Consider the following 16,649-nt stretch of genomic DNA (forward strand, 5'->3'; position numbering starts at 1 on the left):
TACTTGATCCTATCGAAGAAATGGAGATCCCATCTTCCCCACGTCAAAGGACTGAAGTCCAAAAAGTGCCGTTAAACATTGCGAAATTGATGGATTTCATGTGTTCAGAAGTTAGAACCCCCATCATGTCCAAACTATATAAAGACCCTGAGCTAGTCTCAGCTCTTCGAGCCTTCCTCAATGGAGAGCTAAAGTTTGGGCTACCACAATTTGCACAGATGGATGGAGCTGGGGAGATGCCAATAGAGGAGGAACACATAGATCCACAACCCAACCTAGATGAGAACCTTGTTATAGAAATACCTGTTAACAAGTTGGGACAATACTTTGAGGGTGATGAATCTAATGCGACCATACCAATCACTACTAAGGGATTAACTGTGAAGGGAATCCTTGATGGTGGCGCTGGGGTTAGCATTGTGACTAAAAATTGCTGGGAAGCTATGGAAGACCTCACCTTGCGACCACAACAATAGTAGTGAAGATGGCCAATGGGTCTATCGTTAAACCTATTGGGATACTAGAAGATCTCAAGATCAAGGTCTTTCGACATAAAATAAGAGTTACCTTCATTGTTATGGATTTCTTCAAGCACACTATGGCATCGGAGATGATCTTAGGACGTCCTTTCATGAGGGAAGCAAAAATGGTGCATGACTGGTCTAAAAACCATGTCTACTTGCAGTTCCAAGATTCTGTTATTTGTGTAGATCTTGTTACTGGTCGAGCACATCCTCTAGGAAACAGGTTTATAATTGATCATAGATCTGACACCACAGTTCACTTGGCCCCATTGAAGTATTGTTACACATGTAAAGCGGACACTGATGTTGGGGAAGATTCTCCTTATATGGATGTACTACCTGGGATGACTGAGTCGGACAATGTGGATTGGGTCCACCTAGCAGCAACCATAAACACTTGGGGAAACAAGGGGACGACCTGGGTAACACCTGAGGGGGATGAAATGCCACCACTCGTACCTTTAAATATGCTAGAAGCAATGCATATAGCTTCTGACAAGACTCATCCTCATATAACGAAGATAACATACAAGTGGGTCCCTAAAGCTTCTTTAGCGACCATGGCTGATGCTAAAAAACAGAAACGTCCCACTCGCTCTAAGAAAAATAAGAAAATGTTGCGTTGGATTCCCAAACGACTATTGGAAGCCCAAGGCTACTATAAAGGAAATGATCAAATCTGGGTGCCAAAATGTAAATTGTGTTCTTACTTGTCACCTGACCCATGTGAGCCCAATCATGTAGATCCAAAATGAATCAACGATCGCGGAAAGAAAAAAATCACAAAATGCTACACACCCGCTCCAGAGCTAGTTTGGCTACCAAAGAAAGAACAATTTGTTCCACCTAGCTCAGGAAGGGGGGAGTCCCATGAAGCTTCTAGCTCCTCATGTAATGCATCCATAGAGGTAAAAGCTTCTCCACAGCCTCCACCTACAATAGTGGACCTCCATAAAGCTACAAAAGAATCCACACCTCCCAGTGTTCAAGAATTACATTATGAACCACTTCAAGTTCGAACCTGGGAGAGTACCTTACCACCCTTGCAACTTGACAAGGCACCTAAGGTAAGAGAAAACTAATGGAAAAAATCCTCACCTATTATCAACTGGAACGATTAGTTTCAAAGGGTGACGAGCTCATTTCAGACAATATGATCTACCCAAGGAAGGGGGGAGTGTTTGCTGACAGTCATCATTCACTTGCTTCCCTCTCAACCTTTCTCCGTGACCTCTCAATCTCCCAATCTTAGGGAATGTATATATAAAGACTTATACTCACAAAAAAAAATAAAAATAAAGAGCAAGAGCAATTAGCAAACGACTATGCACAATAAAAGTCAAAACATTGACCCAGACCTACACATTCACATCCGGTACACTGAAACAGAAACCTATGTCATCAAACACCTTTGATCCTCATCACTCAAGTGACGGAGGGTAGGTAGGATTAATACAATAGGAGTGTTTCGGTTTTAGAGTTGAGTTATTAGCAAGGTTCCTTTTTCCCACTGATGTGCCTCCTAAAGGTATTCTTGTGTTTCATAGTGTATACAGGAACGTGTTGCTGTGGTTAGGATTTGGACCTTCATGGAATCTTTCTCTCATCCACTTTTCAAATCAAGCGCGACCATCAACACAAACAGGTGTTTCTTGTCCATTAGCATTGTCCCTTATCTTTTTTGCATCTATGTTTTTCTGTTTTAATTGTGATTGGTAGCATAATATCCAGCACATTTGCTTAGCACCAAACATTAAATTCAATGTAATTTTTTGTCATAATCACTTGTCTAGGCTTAAAAATCAAGCAGTCCGACTAAGCTAGTTTGACCAAGCTAGGCGTTAGAGATCTTCTCTTAATACCATGGGGAATGCCTTCCTAATTATCAATGGTTACTTAGGTTCTTAATCCGATTTAGGCAACATTGTGTAAAATGTACTAGGGCTTTCTAGTGGGCTTGACCCTATTGACCTTTAGCTTAAGTATTATAAAGGGAGTTTACTTGTGTGATGAGCCTGGGGAGGTGTATCAGTGTTATATGACCCCCCAAAGTTACAAAATTAAAATGCTGAAAATGAACAAACAAAAAATCAAAGTGCCACATTGTAAAATCTTAAGCTGGAAGAGAAATCTCAGCTTGATTGGGTACTTCACTCACATGTATCGCCTATGGTACTAGAGCCCTAGAGGTTCCCAGTGTGGGCGCTTTTCCTTGAAAAGCAAAAAATCCAAGACATACAAAATAAGCACACACATCAAAATTGAATCACTGTGAAAAGACTTTGGGGGGTCAAAGAAAAGGTAATCAGTCAGGTGATGATTTCATGAGAAATTCCTTTTATCGTAGCTTAACTACAAGGTCTTCTAGGTATAGCCTCTAGTCAGCCCTCGAACATGAAATACTTGGCTCTCGCGATTAAACAACTTAATTGACCAAAGAAAATTAAGAAGCTTACCCATGGTATTAATAGTCGATCTCTAGTGCCTTTCGATCGTTAAATTAGCGACCCCAGACTTGTTTAATTTTTTACCTTTACATCTGTTTATGCATTTGATTATATTGCAATTTAATGTTTATTGCGGACAAATGGTTTGAAATTCTGTTACCAATCACATTGTCTTCCTACAATTGCATATGATTTTTAATTCTATATGAGAATGCAATTATTGTGCCAATGTTGTTTGATTTTGCAGTGACTGAAGAAGGCTAAGGACATTCATCTCAAACGCTCTTCCACCTCGACGAATGCGCTGCAACTCAATAGCTTCCGAGGATGGAATCTACATCAAGAAGGGGTGCATGTTAACCCTCATGGCTCACGGACACCATATCACGTCCTACAACGGACGTTGTATTATTTATTTGGTAGAGTCAGGTACCGGGCTTGTCGGTCCAATAGGAAAAGGGTAAGAGTGATCGTCGATGAGAGGCGCACTCTAACTGCAACATTCAAGGGATTAGTTGGCTAAGCATGGGCGCCCAAGTGTGAATGGGGCGAGCTCATATAAAAGTCAACTAAACCTGAAATTTACTCATTCTCTCATTTGTGCAATAGAAGAGTGCTCTTGCTCCATCTCCATCTTCTTCTTCTTCATCTCCTTGTGTGTGTGTATGCGTGAGAGAGAGAGAGAGAGAGAGAGAGAGAGAGAGAGAGAGAGAGAGAGAGAGAGAGAGAGAGAGAGAGAGAGAGTGCGATTGAGCATTGCGACGACGGCACGATGGCGGCGAAGCGGCGGCTCCTTCTTCTTCGCGGCGAGGAATCCTCCACAAAGCAAGCGTAGAAGGGTGAGTGAAACACCATCGCCTTCTTTGAGCTTACCAGTTTAGGCTTGTTGTGTGCTTGGAGCCATTTGTGGCTCACACACGGTGTATCGGTAAGTTCCTTGCATTGACACGTGCGACATACGCGCACAATCATACTACCCCTTATAGACTATAACTTTTCTTTTGACGTAAGTGTAGTTATCTTGCTATGAACCAAGAGGATTTGTACACACAATTAATCCCAATCACTAGACAAAACATATATATTATGGTAAGCACAAAACTATAATTCTAAAGAACAATCTGTAGCTTGTTTGGTCGGCAAAGATTAAACGCCATCAACTCATCTATTAACCCTTTCATATTACCCATGATACGATATGACCATAGCCTTGATGTTTTCATCTTTGTGTTGTTTTGATATTCTCTTTTGTGTTCTTTCTTTGTGTGTGTGTGTGAGTGCAAGAGAGAAAGAGTGGGGCTTCTTTGATTGTACTTCCTTCCAAACCCTAGACTTCATGGCATCTATGGTTAAACTCCTTTATATAGTTTTTGGAGTTCTCTTACAAACTCTCACAGCCAAAAGCCCGGTGCTTTCTTGGCAAGATGGCAAACTTCTCGGCTTAGTTTTGGTGAACCCGACGTGAATCTGCCAGGGTGAGAGTTTTTGGGTAACCATGGGTGATCATGTTGAGCAACAGGCTATGCATTTTGACCCAAGAACAATGCCAATGTTTCAAGCATTTGCAATGTTCATGCAACAACAACATGCCACTGAAAAAAGGGAGATTTCAGCAACTAAGGCCATACAAGCGGTCATCAATAGAATGGATCAGTTCAATGGCAAAGATGTAACCAAGTACTTACGCGAGTATGTGAAGGAGATGGAGCTACATCTCATTTTAGAAGGTGAGATGATTCAAAGCTTTGAGCTAGTTGTTGCTACAAAAATTAGGGATCATGTTAGGGGAATTAAAGATGGGCATGGAAGAAACTGGGAAGAACTCAAAGTAGCTTTAAAGGAGGAATATTTCAAGGAGGACTCTGAGAGAGTGACCAAAAGGACATTATTAGAATGGGTAGTCAAGCCAAAGCAAGGACTATCAATAACAGAGCTACTTAGGGAATTTGAGCGGCGCTATGCACAACTCACTAGGACAAAAAGAGCCACACTAGATGCAGAGAAGATAAATCTTTTCTTACAAGCTGCAGGTAAAGAGTTTCAAGAAAATTTGGAGCTTCTTCTTGAAGATAAAGATGTTGAGCAAGGACTAAAGACCGCCTGGAATGAAGCTGAAGGTGCTGTCTCATTGCTTGCCAAACGATAAAGAAGAAGGGACGAGACGGTGGTAAACACTACAAGTTCTTCCACCTCAACTTCTGACAAAATGGAAAAGCCTACTTTTATAGCTCCTAAGTTTGATGAGTCCATGCTAGATGATCTTGTGAAGGGAATGTGTGACTTGAAGGTGAAGCTTGCAAAGCTTGAAGTAAAAGGCCAACCATCAGGGCGAGTTCCTAGGCAAAGACAATTGCCCAAAGAAGGTTTTGTTAATAGATGTATTTGGTGTGATAGTACAGACCATGTAAGAAGGGATTGTGATAGTTTTAGTGATGCTTTGACATCACATACACTATACCTCTTATGCCCTGCAATAGAATCAAGTATGTCATCTATGAAAGGAAGAGGTATGGATCCCTCTTCATAGTTACATTTAGAGGCTTAAAATCAACACATATCCTCCACTTTCCATCCTTCTTGGGTGTGACAACAACAGGACTCACCCATTCTACAGTACTCACAGGACATATGAAACCTGCTTCAAGAAGCTTGTCTACCTCTTCCTTTAAAGCATTAAGCTGTACATGTCCCATTCTCCTTAGATTTTGGCGTATAGGCTAAGCTCCTTCCTTGATTGGAATGTGGATTTCCTCTCCCTTGAATCCTCTAATTTCCTCACAAGAAGTGATGAATAAATGGGGAAATTTTTGTATCATATCATTAGGTACTTACCCTTCTCATGACTAGTCAAGTCGGAAGACAACATATTATATCAGCTCCTGTTTGACATTAGGTTGAACTTTGGGTTGCATCAGATCTTCAATTTTCTCATAAGGACCAAAGATATCCTCATTCTCCGTAAGGCCAAGAAATATTTGTTTCTCATCATGCTCTTCTTCAAGAAACAAGGAGGAAACATCTAGATCAATATCGTTGCTATCTTCCACTTCACTGCCATCATCCCCTTTGTCTTTTTCTTCACTTGACTACTCTTCTTCATCACTTGAGTACTCTTCTTCATCACTTTTCTCATCAAAATCAGAATCTAAATATTGCTTGCTAGCCATATCAAACCTGTTCTTATCACCCCTTCTATTGTAGAGAGTGATGGTACCATGTCCCCAATCCTGTACAGCTTTGGTTGCATGTAACCATGGTCTTCCAAGGATGAGAGGGAAAGCACCAATACCTGTGGGCATAACATGGCAATTGACCAGCACTTTAACATCAAATACATCCAACTCCAAGTCATTTATAACTCACAAGAAGCTTACCCTTGATTGGTCGGCAAGCTTTATGCAAAAACCTGAATTCTTCACCATGTTGAGTCCCAACTTTGGTACACAAGCTTGAGTAGTAACACATACATGTGCACCTCCCTCAATATAAGACTCTCCAATGCACTTCCTCTTATGCCATGCATCCATAGTAGGGCATATATCAGGTAGCTCGTTCAAAGACAAGACCCTCAATGACCCCCTTGCAGGCTCCTTCTTCATGGGGTTGACTACATGCTTCCATTGCCTCTTTAAATTGGGACACATCTCCATGAGTTTCCCAAAGGTAACATCAGTCTTTCTACTCACCAAATCAGCCCATAAACTATAATTTGGTTTCCCTTCTCCCAAAGGAAAGTTGGATGCATTGTAATGTTGCTTGGGTTTTGTCTTCTTCCTCTCCTTACATGTACCTGTTTCAACCTGTTTCCCTCTTTTATGGCTAGGACTCATGTCATGATCTCTTGTAACCCTCTTACCTACCAGCATGACCATAGCTCCCAAATCATCCTCTTTCTTCTCTAAATGGATTATGCTTACCACTTTTGTTTTGCCCTTCTCTTCATCTGTCAAACCACTTAGCCCTACTTCCCCTTTAATCTCAATACCATAATCTTGAGCTCGAGAAGGAATTTATGGAGGAAGAGGAAACATGTCACCACCCATTCTCTTTGGCTTGTCATATTGAGGGCTTTTATGACCCCATTCACCACAATTGTGACATTGAAACATATCCCCTCTTCCAGCCATGCCTCTTCCTCTACCACCTGTAAACCCCTCATTTCTTCCATACCCACGTCCATATCCATAGCTTTGACCTCTTCCACCCCCCATCATATGCACACTAAGATTCTTCATAAGACCTACAACCTCTTGCATCTCCTTGAGAAAAGCATTCACATGATGAGAAGCTTGTTGATCATAACCCGGCTCCTTGATTAGGACCCTTGGTTGCTCTACCACTTTCACTTCAACCTTTGGCTCGACATTGATTCTGAGTTGATGAAGACGTTCTGCTTTCCACTCTTTATTCTTTGCAATTTCAACTGCCTCCTCAAAGGTCCTTGGCTGGCTTAAGCTCTACCTTCAAGCATAGACTACTCCTCAAACTTGCAAGAAACCTATCTTTCTTCAACATGGATGGAGGAATTCTAGCCCCCTAAAGATGTACACCTTCACAAAGTCTTCTATGGTATGGCCTTCACCCTGTACTAAGCCTTGAATAGACTGCCATACCTTTTGTGGGTCTTCCACCTGTTGAAAGTGTGTAAGAAAAGCACGCCTTACCATTTTATAAGTCATAACTTGTGGAGGTTGGGCTGATTGTAGCTCCTTTTCATAGCCTTCCAACCATTCCCTAGCATCTCCCTTCAAACAGAAGTAGAAGATTAGTAGCACCAACACTGGGTCTTGCTTGTTAGCAAGAAGGCAAGAAAACTCCATTCTCTCAATGAAACCTTTGGAAATTTATTTTGATTTCCCAATAAAATCTAGAAAATTAAACTCCATGTCTTCCAAAACCTGTAAACTGAAGGTAACTTGAAGCGATTCCTCGGTGGCGGGCACCAAAACAATGTTGGGAAACAAGCAAACTGGAACACCTCTATAGCGATGTCACCCAAGAGCGTTGAAAGAGAACTACAAAAAAACCAAGATTTGGGAAACCACTTTGAAACACCACAAATCCAACAAGAGTAGTCCCCTTGGGAATTTACTGGCCGTCACCCACCCAAGAGGCTATGCCACAAAGAAGGAAGAAACCTGTTTAGGCACGAAGTTACGAACGTCGCCTACCAATGCTCTTGAAAGAAAAGCTTTCCCATTCATAAAAAACCAATTTAAAATTCTCCAATTCAAAGCATACATCACCCACAAGACGTATGGGTTTCCACCACTCAACCTACATAGTTTTTCCCCAAAGCTATCATACACTGTAGGCTGCAGAGAACAGACCATAACTCCAAAACCCCAACTCCAAAAGACATGATTTCAAACTTCAAAAAATCTCTGAAAACTCTACAAAAAAAGTTCTGAAATCCTTCAAATCGAACCCATGCACAACTATGTGCAAAATCAACGCAAACCGGATGCTGTAGCAAGAAGACTAGCTATAGAGAGAGCTAGTCGAGGGCAAAAAGCTGCATCCAAAGGCATCAAGAAGCCAAAACAAGATCAAACCTAAACAAATCTGAACTTTGGCTTAACTTTTTTAGTTTCTACATGAGTTTAAGTTATATACAAGTCTCACTTCAAAAAAGTCACTCATGGCCACTTACAATAGCCCGACATATGTCACTAGACTAGCGACTTGTAGTGTATGTACATGTGCTTGCTAAAGCAAGCTAAAAACCCCACAAAAAGAGAGCCTACGCCACTTTTGACATCAAGCATCATGTCTGCATGTAAAAACTTACAAAAACGGGGTGTCATAAATGCGGCCAACAACGTATGTGATACAGGCCTTCTTCTTTAAATTTTAGACATTGTTGTTGACAACATTTCATTCCTATACATCCTCTCCATGCACAAGAAAAAGCACTTTGCTAGTCCCCTTCTGCCTGCTCGCCTTTCTCTTTGCTTTGCAGAAGCTTGAGAAATGGGTGTGATGACAAGTGAATCAAACCCAACCTTGGGAATATGGACATTTTTCTTAGGAGAACGTGGATCTACTACCTGGTAGATTCCACCAAATGGTTAAAAAGGCCTCTACAATGTTGGTCACAACCATCCATTTCCTTGTTGCGAGTGGTGGTGGGTCAAAAATCTTATTTTTATTTTAGTAGGAAGGGCACTATAAGATGGAATAATCAGCTCTGGAACAATGGGACCCAACCCCTTTATAGATGGCGGAGACAGTCTCAATAGGTGGGAATCGGCTCCTATGTAAGGTCTCTGCCACCCTTGGAAAGGGGATTCCCATGTAATGGAATACATATCAGGCCATTTTGGTCATAAGCAAAAAGTTACTATTTTTAGTAGTTTTCCCAGCTTTGATGACCCAATGTAAATATATTATTGTAAGATTTTCAAAAATAAAATTTTTACTTGTTTATCATTTTCGTCCAAAAATAGAAAGTTTTGAGGTGCTTACACCCACCTAGACGCGACTGTCTCATCTAAATCTATTCCATCCTGAATTTCCATAAAATAGTTGTCTGTCTCGGAAACTACTAAATATAGCAAGTGTGTGCATCTGACACCTTAGTCTGTCATCCTCAAGCTTGTCTTTTAATAGCAAGTTTCAGAATTGAATTCTGACAAGCCAAACTCACTTTAGACAATTAAATTTCATCCTAATGTTAATAAATTAAATCCTAAGCCTAAGGTATGCATATGTATGCATGTGTATGAGCATGTATGTGCATGTGTATGTGTATGTATGACCATAAATGACCGGTGTTAGCGAGACTCACAATGATGAGACTTGCACTAGCCGAGAAGCTGATAAAGGAAAAAGAATTTCCTTGGAGGATGTGCCACCAAACTCGCCAGGCAATGGTCCTACATTAGACAAGGTCGGAATTAATTTTGTTAAGTATTTGGATTCATTGCATAGACGATACAGGAGAAAAAGGGAAAAAAATCTCTATGGATCATAAAACCATCACAAACTACGGCATATGTTTTATATAATTTTCTTTGAAGAGTGAAAGATTGTTTGGAAAGTAATTTATTCGCTCGTAGGAAAGAAATGTTTGCCTAGTCGAAGAAATCTTGAACCTTCTTCATTCAAAATTCTATACTGATATAGTCAAGACTCCCTTTTGATATCCAGGGAGGAGAGCTTAGTGGAGTGAACGCTAAAGCAATGCATATGGTTGCACACATCTTGCGGGTTGGTGCCCAGAATGCAAGATAGTACTTGCGGGTTGTTGCCCAGATTGCAAGTTAAGTCGCTGCGGGTTGGTGCCCAGATTGCACGAAAATTTAGTTGTATGGGCAACTAAAGACACCGAGAGCAATAAGCTCTCGCCAAGAGGAGTGAACTCTTGGGGTTGGGATATTTTAATGAAGAAGGATCGTATGTTGTTTTTCTTCTAGAATGATTGTCTTGGTGCCAATTTGAAATTGGTTGAAGGGCTGTCTTAATGAGCTTGTGATGGAAACCCAAAAAAGGAACTCTGTGTATGAACAATCATGTGCTAGTAATTAGAAAACAAGCAGAACAAAGTGTGAGTGTGGGGGTGGAAAGTGGGGACTGTCTCAGGTTGCCAGTCAAGGATGGGTGGTCTTGATTAGTCAAGAAACTCTCCTCTCCCTCTTGTAAAAGAGCGAATTAGAGACTCATTGTGCCAAGAGTCCAGAATTCCAATTGTATGTGCCTCTAAAAGTATGGGGAAAAAGGCAATTGGTGTTTCTCTCTCTCGGAAGGTGAGAATTAGGAACGTCATAGTATTGTAACAGTTCATGCTTTCCCTGCGAGACAGGGCTAGGAATCCTTTTTAATGGTTCGGGCTCAAGTTACTCGGTGACGAGAGCCTGTCCATTAGAATCTTGTCTATATTGACTATGTTTTCTCAATCGAATAGGGCCTAGCGACCTGTCAGGTTCCCTCCTGTTGCCAAAAGGTTATGGTATTGGGGTGGGGACCTCACACACGGTATCAAAGCCTAGGTTAGGAAATTGGAAAAATCGACATTGTTTGAAAAATTTGAAAAAATGAATTGGAAACTTAAAGTTCAAGAACTCACCAGCATCGATGTTTCAGGAAGATGTCGATGCTGAGTATCGCAAGTTCAAAACCTTTGAGATAATGTATTTTGAGACTTGTCGCTCTTCAAAGTTTGCTTTTTGATGCAACATGATGAAAATTTTGATGAAGGCTTTTACTCCTCCGTCAACAAGGATCCAAAGAGGATGGGAACTTGCATGTGACTGCGATGGTGGCATCTTCTACATCAATGTGAAGAAGATCGGATGCCTCTCTTCTGATCTAAAGAAGCTTTGGTGGGGGGAAGAGCTGCGAGTGATTCAGCTTTATTACTTCCTTGGCACTACTAGAGATGACTACATTGTTATCTCAGAAGATGGCCTTGACATGACCTTAAATGAATGGGTTTACAATGAAGTGGTAAAGGTGATTCCTAGCTATAGGATCAAACCCATCTCTATCCCTGATATCTTTCCTAAAAATAAAAGTGTTGTATTTTATGAGCCCCACAAAGATGTGTATAAGAGCTACTATTCAAATGAAATAGTAGATTGCAAGAACCTCTCCACAAATACCTATTGACTATACCACTATGTCCCTGGAAATCCAGCTTTGAGAATCATCTAGTTTTTAGCAAATCCAACCTTTGTACATATCATGATAGAAGAAAAAGATGCTCATCTAGCTTCTCAATGAGATCCCAACTTTGTATATATCTTGACATAAATAAAATTAGGGCATCTTGAACTTAGTAAAGTTAATTGCGTTAATTTTTTTTTTGTCTTGAGTTGTGGAAGTTTAAAGCAATTGATATAGTGTTAAGTCTTTAAATCAAACCATCAGCAAGTGTATTATTGCGAAGGTACCGTCAAATGTTGTGTATACAGCCCTACAAGAGAAAAAACTTGTCCTGAAACAAGCCCAACCATCCACATTCAAAGACGAGGGAGCCCATGTCAAGCGTGACGTTGAAGCCTGGATCGAGGCAATGGAAGACTATTTTGAAGCTGCAGGACTCCCAGACTGTAAACCAAACTATGCTACAATGTTTCTTCTTGTTGGCGATGCAAAAATGTGGTGGAAACAACATTGCAAGGACTTGGGTGTTTTAGGATCTTCCCAGTCTTGGGAGGAAATTAAAGAAGCCGTTACAGCACGATATCTTCCACCTGCTCATCGTGATGCCAAAATGAATGAATTCTTTGCTCTAAAGCAGTTATCTTTATCGGTGGGAGAGTATCACTCCAAATTTGTAACTTTGCGAAGATATGCCCCAAAAATGTCTACTGAAAAATAGGTAGCACAGTTCTGTCAAGGGTTGAATCAACCGTTGGATACGTGCCTTGAAGCAATGAGACCTATATCTCTCCAAGATGCTCTCTTAAGGGCAACACCGCTCGCCAAGGAAACAACTAGGAATCAAGGAAGAGGATACTTTAGAAGCCAAAGGACCAGACCCAACAATTGGAGCCCCATACCTATTAATCAAGATTATCAACCTCGCCCTATAGCAAAAATAGCTACAGTAACTCAACCGCAACATCCAAATGTTCGTTGCTACTACGAGTGTGATGAGCTAGGTCATTATAGGCGTCACTGTCCTAGAAGAAGCATAGCAAAAAACGCAAATGCCATTCCTATAGCACAAAATGGTAGAGGTTGAACTATTGATCATGGAGGAAGGAATTCAGGAAGAGAACGTGGAAGAGGAGAAATGGCTCAAACTCATGCCATTATTATGGAAAAACCAACAATGGGAGACCAAGATTAAGAGAGAGAAACTCTGCATGCCGCAATTGAGAACCCGAGTGCTCGCTAGCAATATGCAGTCATTCAAGCACCAGGGTCTTGCCAAGGTGAAAAATTTAAATTTTTAATTGATTGTGGAAGCACACACTCGTTTATCTCTCCTAAATGCATGAGAAAGCTAAAAGTAAACCAGTATCCTGCTGGGAGACTAATTGTGGAACTAGCAAACGGGAAGGAAGTCCTAACTCAGCATACAATAGGACAGGTAGAATTTGAACTAGGGGGATACTCTATTTCTAAAAACTTTCACACTTTACCTTTAGGCATTTATGATGGTATCCTAGGAATGGACTGTTTGAAAAAAAATCAATCTCATATTCATTGTGCACAAGGGAATTTTACCTTTACAGAAAAACTAGGGAATGAATTTTTAGTTTAAGGAAAGAATGGGAATCCAAAGGTCACTTAGTCAAGGCTAGTAGACTTCTTAAGGGATTACGAAAGGGTCAGCAAATCTATGCAGTTAAACTCAACAAGGTAGAGGACACAGATTCAAACTTTCAACCTAATTGGTTGAGAGAGTATTCATATGTGTTTCCTGAAGATCTTACAAGTCTTCCACCACCTAGAGAGGTTGATCACGAGATAGAGACTATCCCTGGTTGTGAACATGTTTCGAAAAGACCATACAAGATGTCAGTCCTTGAGGCAATCGAGCTTAAAGAGCAACTTAGGAAACTTATTGAGCAAGGATTTATCCGACCAAGTACTTCTCCTTGGGGTTCTTTACGACTTTGCATAGACTACCGTGGTCTTAATCAAGTCACCGTCAAGAACAAGTATCCTATTCCTAGAATTGATGAACTCTTGCATAGGCTACACGGGGCTAAGATATTCACAAAGATTGATCTTTGCTCTGGATATTATCAGATAAGAATCAAAGAATCAGACATTTCAAAGATAGCTTTCAATACTAGGTATGGACATTATGAGTTCACAGTAATGTCTTATGGTATTACTAATGCTCCTACAAGCTTCAATCGACTAATGCAAGATATTTTTAGACCTCACCTGGATGATTTTGTCTTGGTTTTCTTTGATGATAATTTGATCTAATCTGAAGATGAGGTGGATCATGAAAAGCATGTTTGTAAAGTATTACAGCTCTTACGTCAACATCAGCTTTATGCTAAGAAGAGTAAATGTACCTTTTTCTCGGCCCAAGTCAGCTATCTTGGCTTTATTATATCTTCCAAAGGAATCTCAGTTGACCCAGATAAAGTTAAGGACATCGTAGAATGGACTCAGCCTACTTTCGTCAGTGAAATAAGGGGATTTCTTGGGATCACAGGATGGTACCGAATATTTGTTGAGGATTATGCTCTTATTGCGGCACCTTTAACAGAGTTATTAAAGAAAGGAATGAGAATCGAGTGGAGAGCCGAACACGAGGCCAGTTTTGCAAAGCTAAAAGGCTACCTAGTATTAGCTCCTATTCTTAAGCTTCCAGATTTCAATAAAGAGTTTGAAGTTATAAATGATGCTAGCAAACTCGCTTTAGGGGGAGTCCTTACTCAAGAAGGTAGACTTGTAGCCTATACTTCTCGAAAGCTCAGAGATCATGAGAAGAATTACCCGACCCATGACTTGGAACTCTTAGCAATCATCCATGCATTAAAATTATGGAGACATTATCTTCCTAGTCGCAAATTTCAGTTAGTTACTGATCATAAGAGCTTGAAGTGGATCTCTACACAACCCAATCTCAACATGAGGAAAAGGAGATGGATTGAACTTCTTCAAGAAACGACTTTGACATAAAGTTTAGACCTGGGAAGGACAATGTAGTTGCGGATGAGCTTAGCCGCAAAGCTTTCCTTAGTGCTATCTCTATACCCAAAAATCCTATATGGGAGAAAATCAAGGAAGTAGCCTTGAAAGACCCAGATTATCAGCAGTTGTCTTGGCAAATTCAACAAGGCATAACACCTGAAGCAAAGATCATATCATTAAAGGAATACTCTGTTCAAGAGAGATGTCTTTATGTTCAACAAAGGCTTTGTGTACCTAAGGACCCAACACTGAAGAAAGAAATCCTATTTGAGGCTCATGATAGCCCAACGTCAAGACACCCTGGGTATGCAAAGACCCTAAATGCTGTTAGAAGAAGCTACTTTTGGCTAGGAATGAAGGGGGACGTTCTTCGCTATGTGAAGCGATGTCTCCCATGCCAACGGATTAAAGCTGAAAGAATCAAGCTACTTGGACAGCTTCAACCTCTTGATATACCCCAAATGAAGTGGGAATGTATCAGTATGGACTTTGTCACGGGATTACCCTCTGCTGGAGTCTATGACTCAGTATTTTTCGTTGTTGATATGCTCACTAAGGTAGCCCACCTGATGCCTGTAAAAACCACCTTCACTGCCTCGGACATTAGCCGAATCTTTGTGAAGGAAATATTTAGAGTTCATGGTCTACCGAAGAGAATTGTTAGGACAGGGATGCGAAATTTACTTCAAAGTTTTTGACTTTACTCTTTCAAGCCATCGGAACACAACTGTGTTTTAGCACATCATATCATTCTCAGATAGATGGTCAGACTGAAAGAGTAAACTAGGTGATTGAGGACATTCTTAGAGCATATTGTTCACAGGAACCAAAGAAATGGATCCAATATCTACTTTGGTTGAATATGCCTATAATGCCTCTGACCATAGAAGCATTGGCATGCCACCATTTAAGGCTATTTGTGGTCAAGAATGTTTTGCTCCATTAAACTTCTGAGATCCTACTATCAAGGTAGAAGCTTCAAAGCAAATGCTCGAAGATATGGAAGCCCAAACCAAAGCAATACGTAAGGATATTCAAGCTGCTCAGTATAGACAAAAGCATTATGTAGATAAAAGAAGATCAAACCGAATCTTTAAAGAAGGAGACAAGGTATTCCTTAGGGTCAGGCCCAAGAAAAGTAACCTATCCTTGGGAAAGTACAAGAAGCTCAGCCCAAGATATTGTGGACCCTATGAGATTGTCAAAGTAATAAGTGATCAATCCTACAAGCTAAAGCTACCTTCTAACCTCAAAATTCATGATGTCTTCCATGTTAATCTACTAAAACCCTATGTTGCTAACCCCGATCAACTTTTGGATACCGAACAAACAGTTGTTCCAACTCAAGGAGTCCTTGAACTTCAACCTGACTATATTCTAGAAACTCGAGAAAGAAAACTTAGGAATAGAAGAATCATTGAGCACCTCGTTAAATGGAAAGATTTCCCTGAAGAAGATGCAACATGGGAAGATGAAATAACTCTCCTTAAAGATCATCCGGACATACCTTTCAGATGAGGACATCTCAATTTTTCAAGTTGGGGAGAATGTATGGTCTCTACCACCCTTGGAAAGGGGATTCCCATGTAATGGAATACATATCATGCCATTTTGGTCATAAGCAAAAAGTTACTATTTTTGGCAGTTTTTCCAGCTTTGATGAGCCAATGTTAAATATATTATTGTAAGATTTTCAAAAATAAAATTTTTACTTGTTTATTATTTTCTTCCAAAAATGGAAAGTTCTAAGGTGCTTACACCCACCTAGACGCGATCGTCCTGAATTTCCATAAAAATAGTTGTCTGTCTTGGAAACTACTAAATATAGTAGGTGTGTGCATCTGACACCTTAGTCTGTCATCCTCAAGCTCGTATTTTAATAGCAAGTTTCAGAATTGAATTCTGACAAGCCAAGCTCACTTTAGACAATTAAATTTCATCCTAATGTTAATAAATAATATCCTAAGCCTAAGGTATGCATATGTATGCATGTCCATGAGCATGTATGTGCATGTGTATGTATGGGTATGTTTATGTATGACCATAAATGACCCATGGCCATAGCCCA

This window comes from Adiantum capillus-veneris, chromosome 12 (genome assembly GCF_014529385.1).
Source record: "Adiantum capillus-veneris isolate H3 chromosome 12, ASM1452938v2, whole genome shotgun sequence".
NCBI classification, from domain to species: Eukaryota; Viridiplantae; Streptophyta; class Polypodiopsida; order Polypodiales; family Pteridaceae; genus Adiantum; species Adiantum capillus-veneris.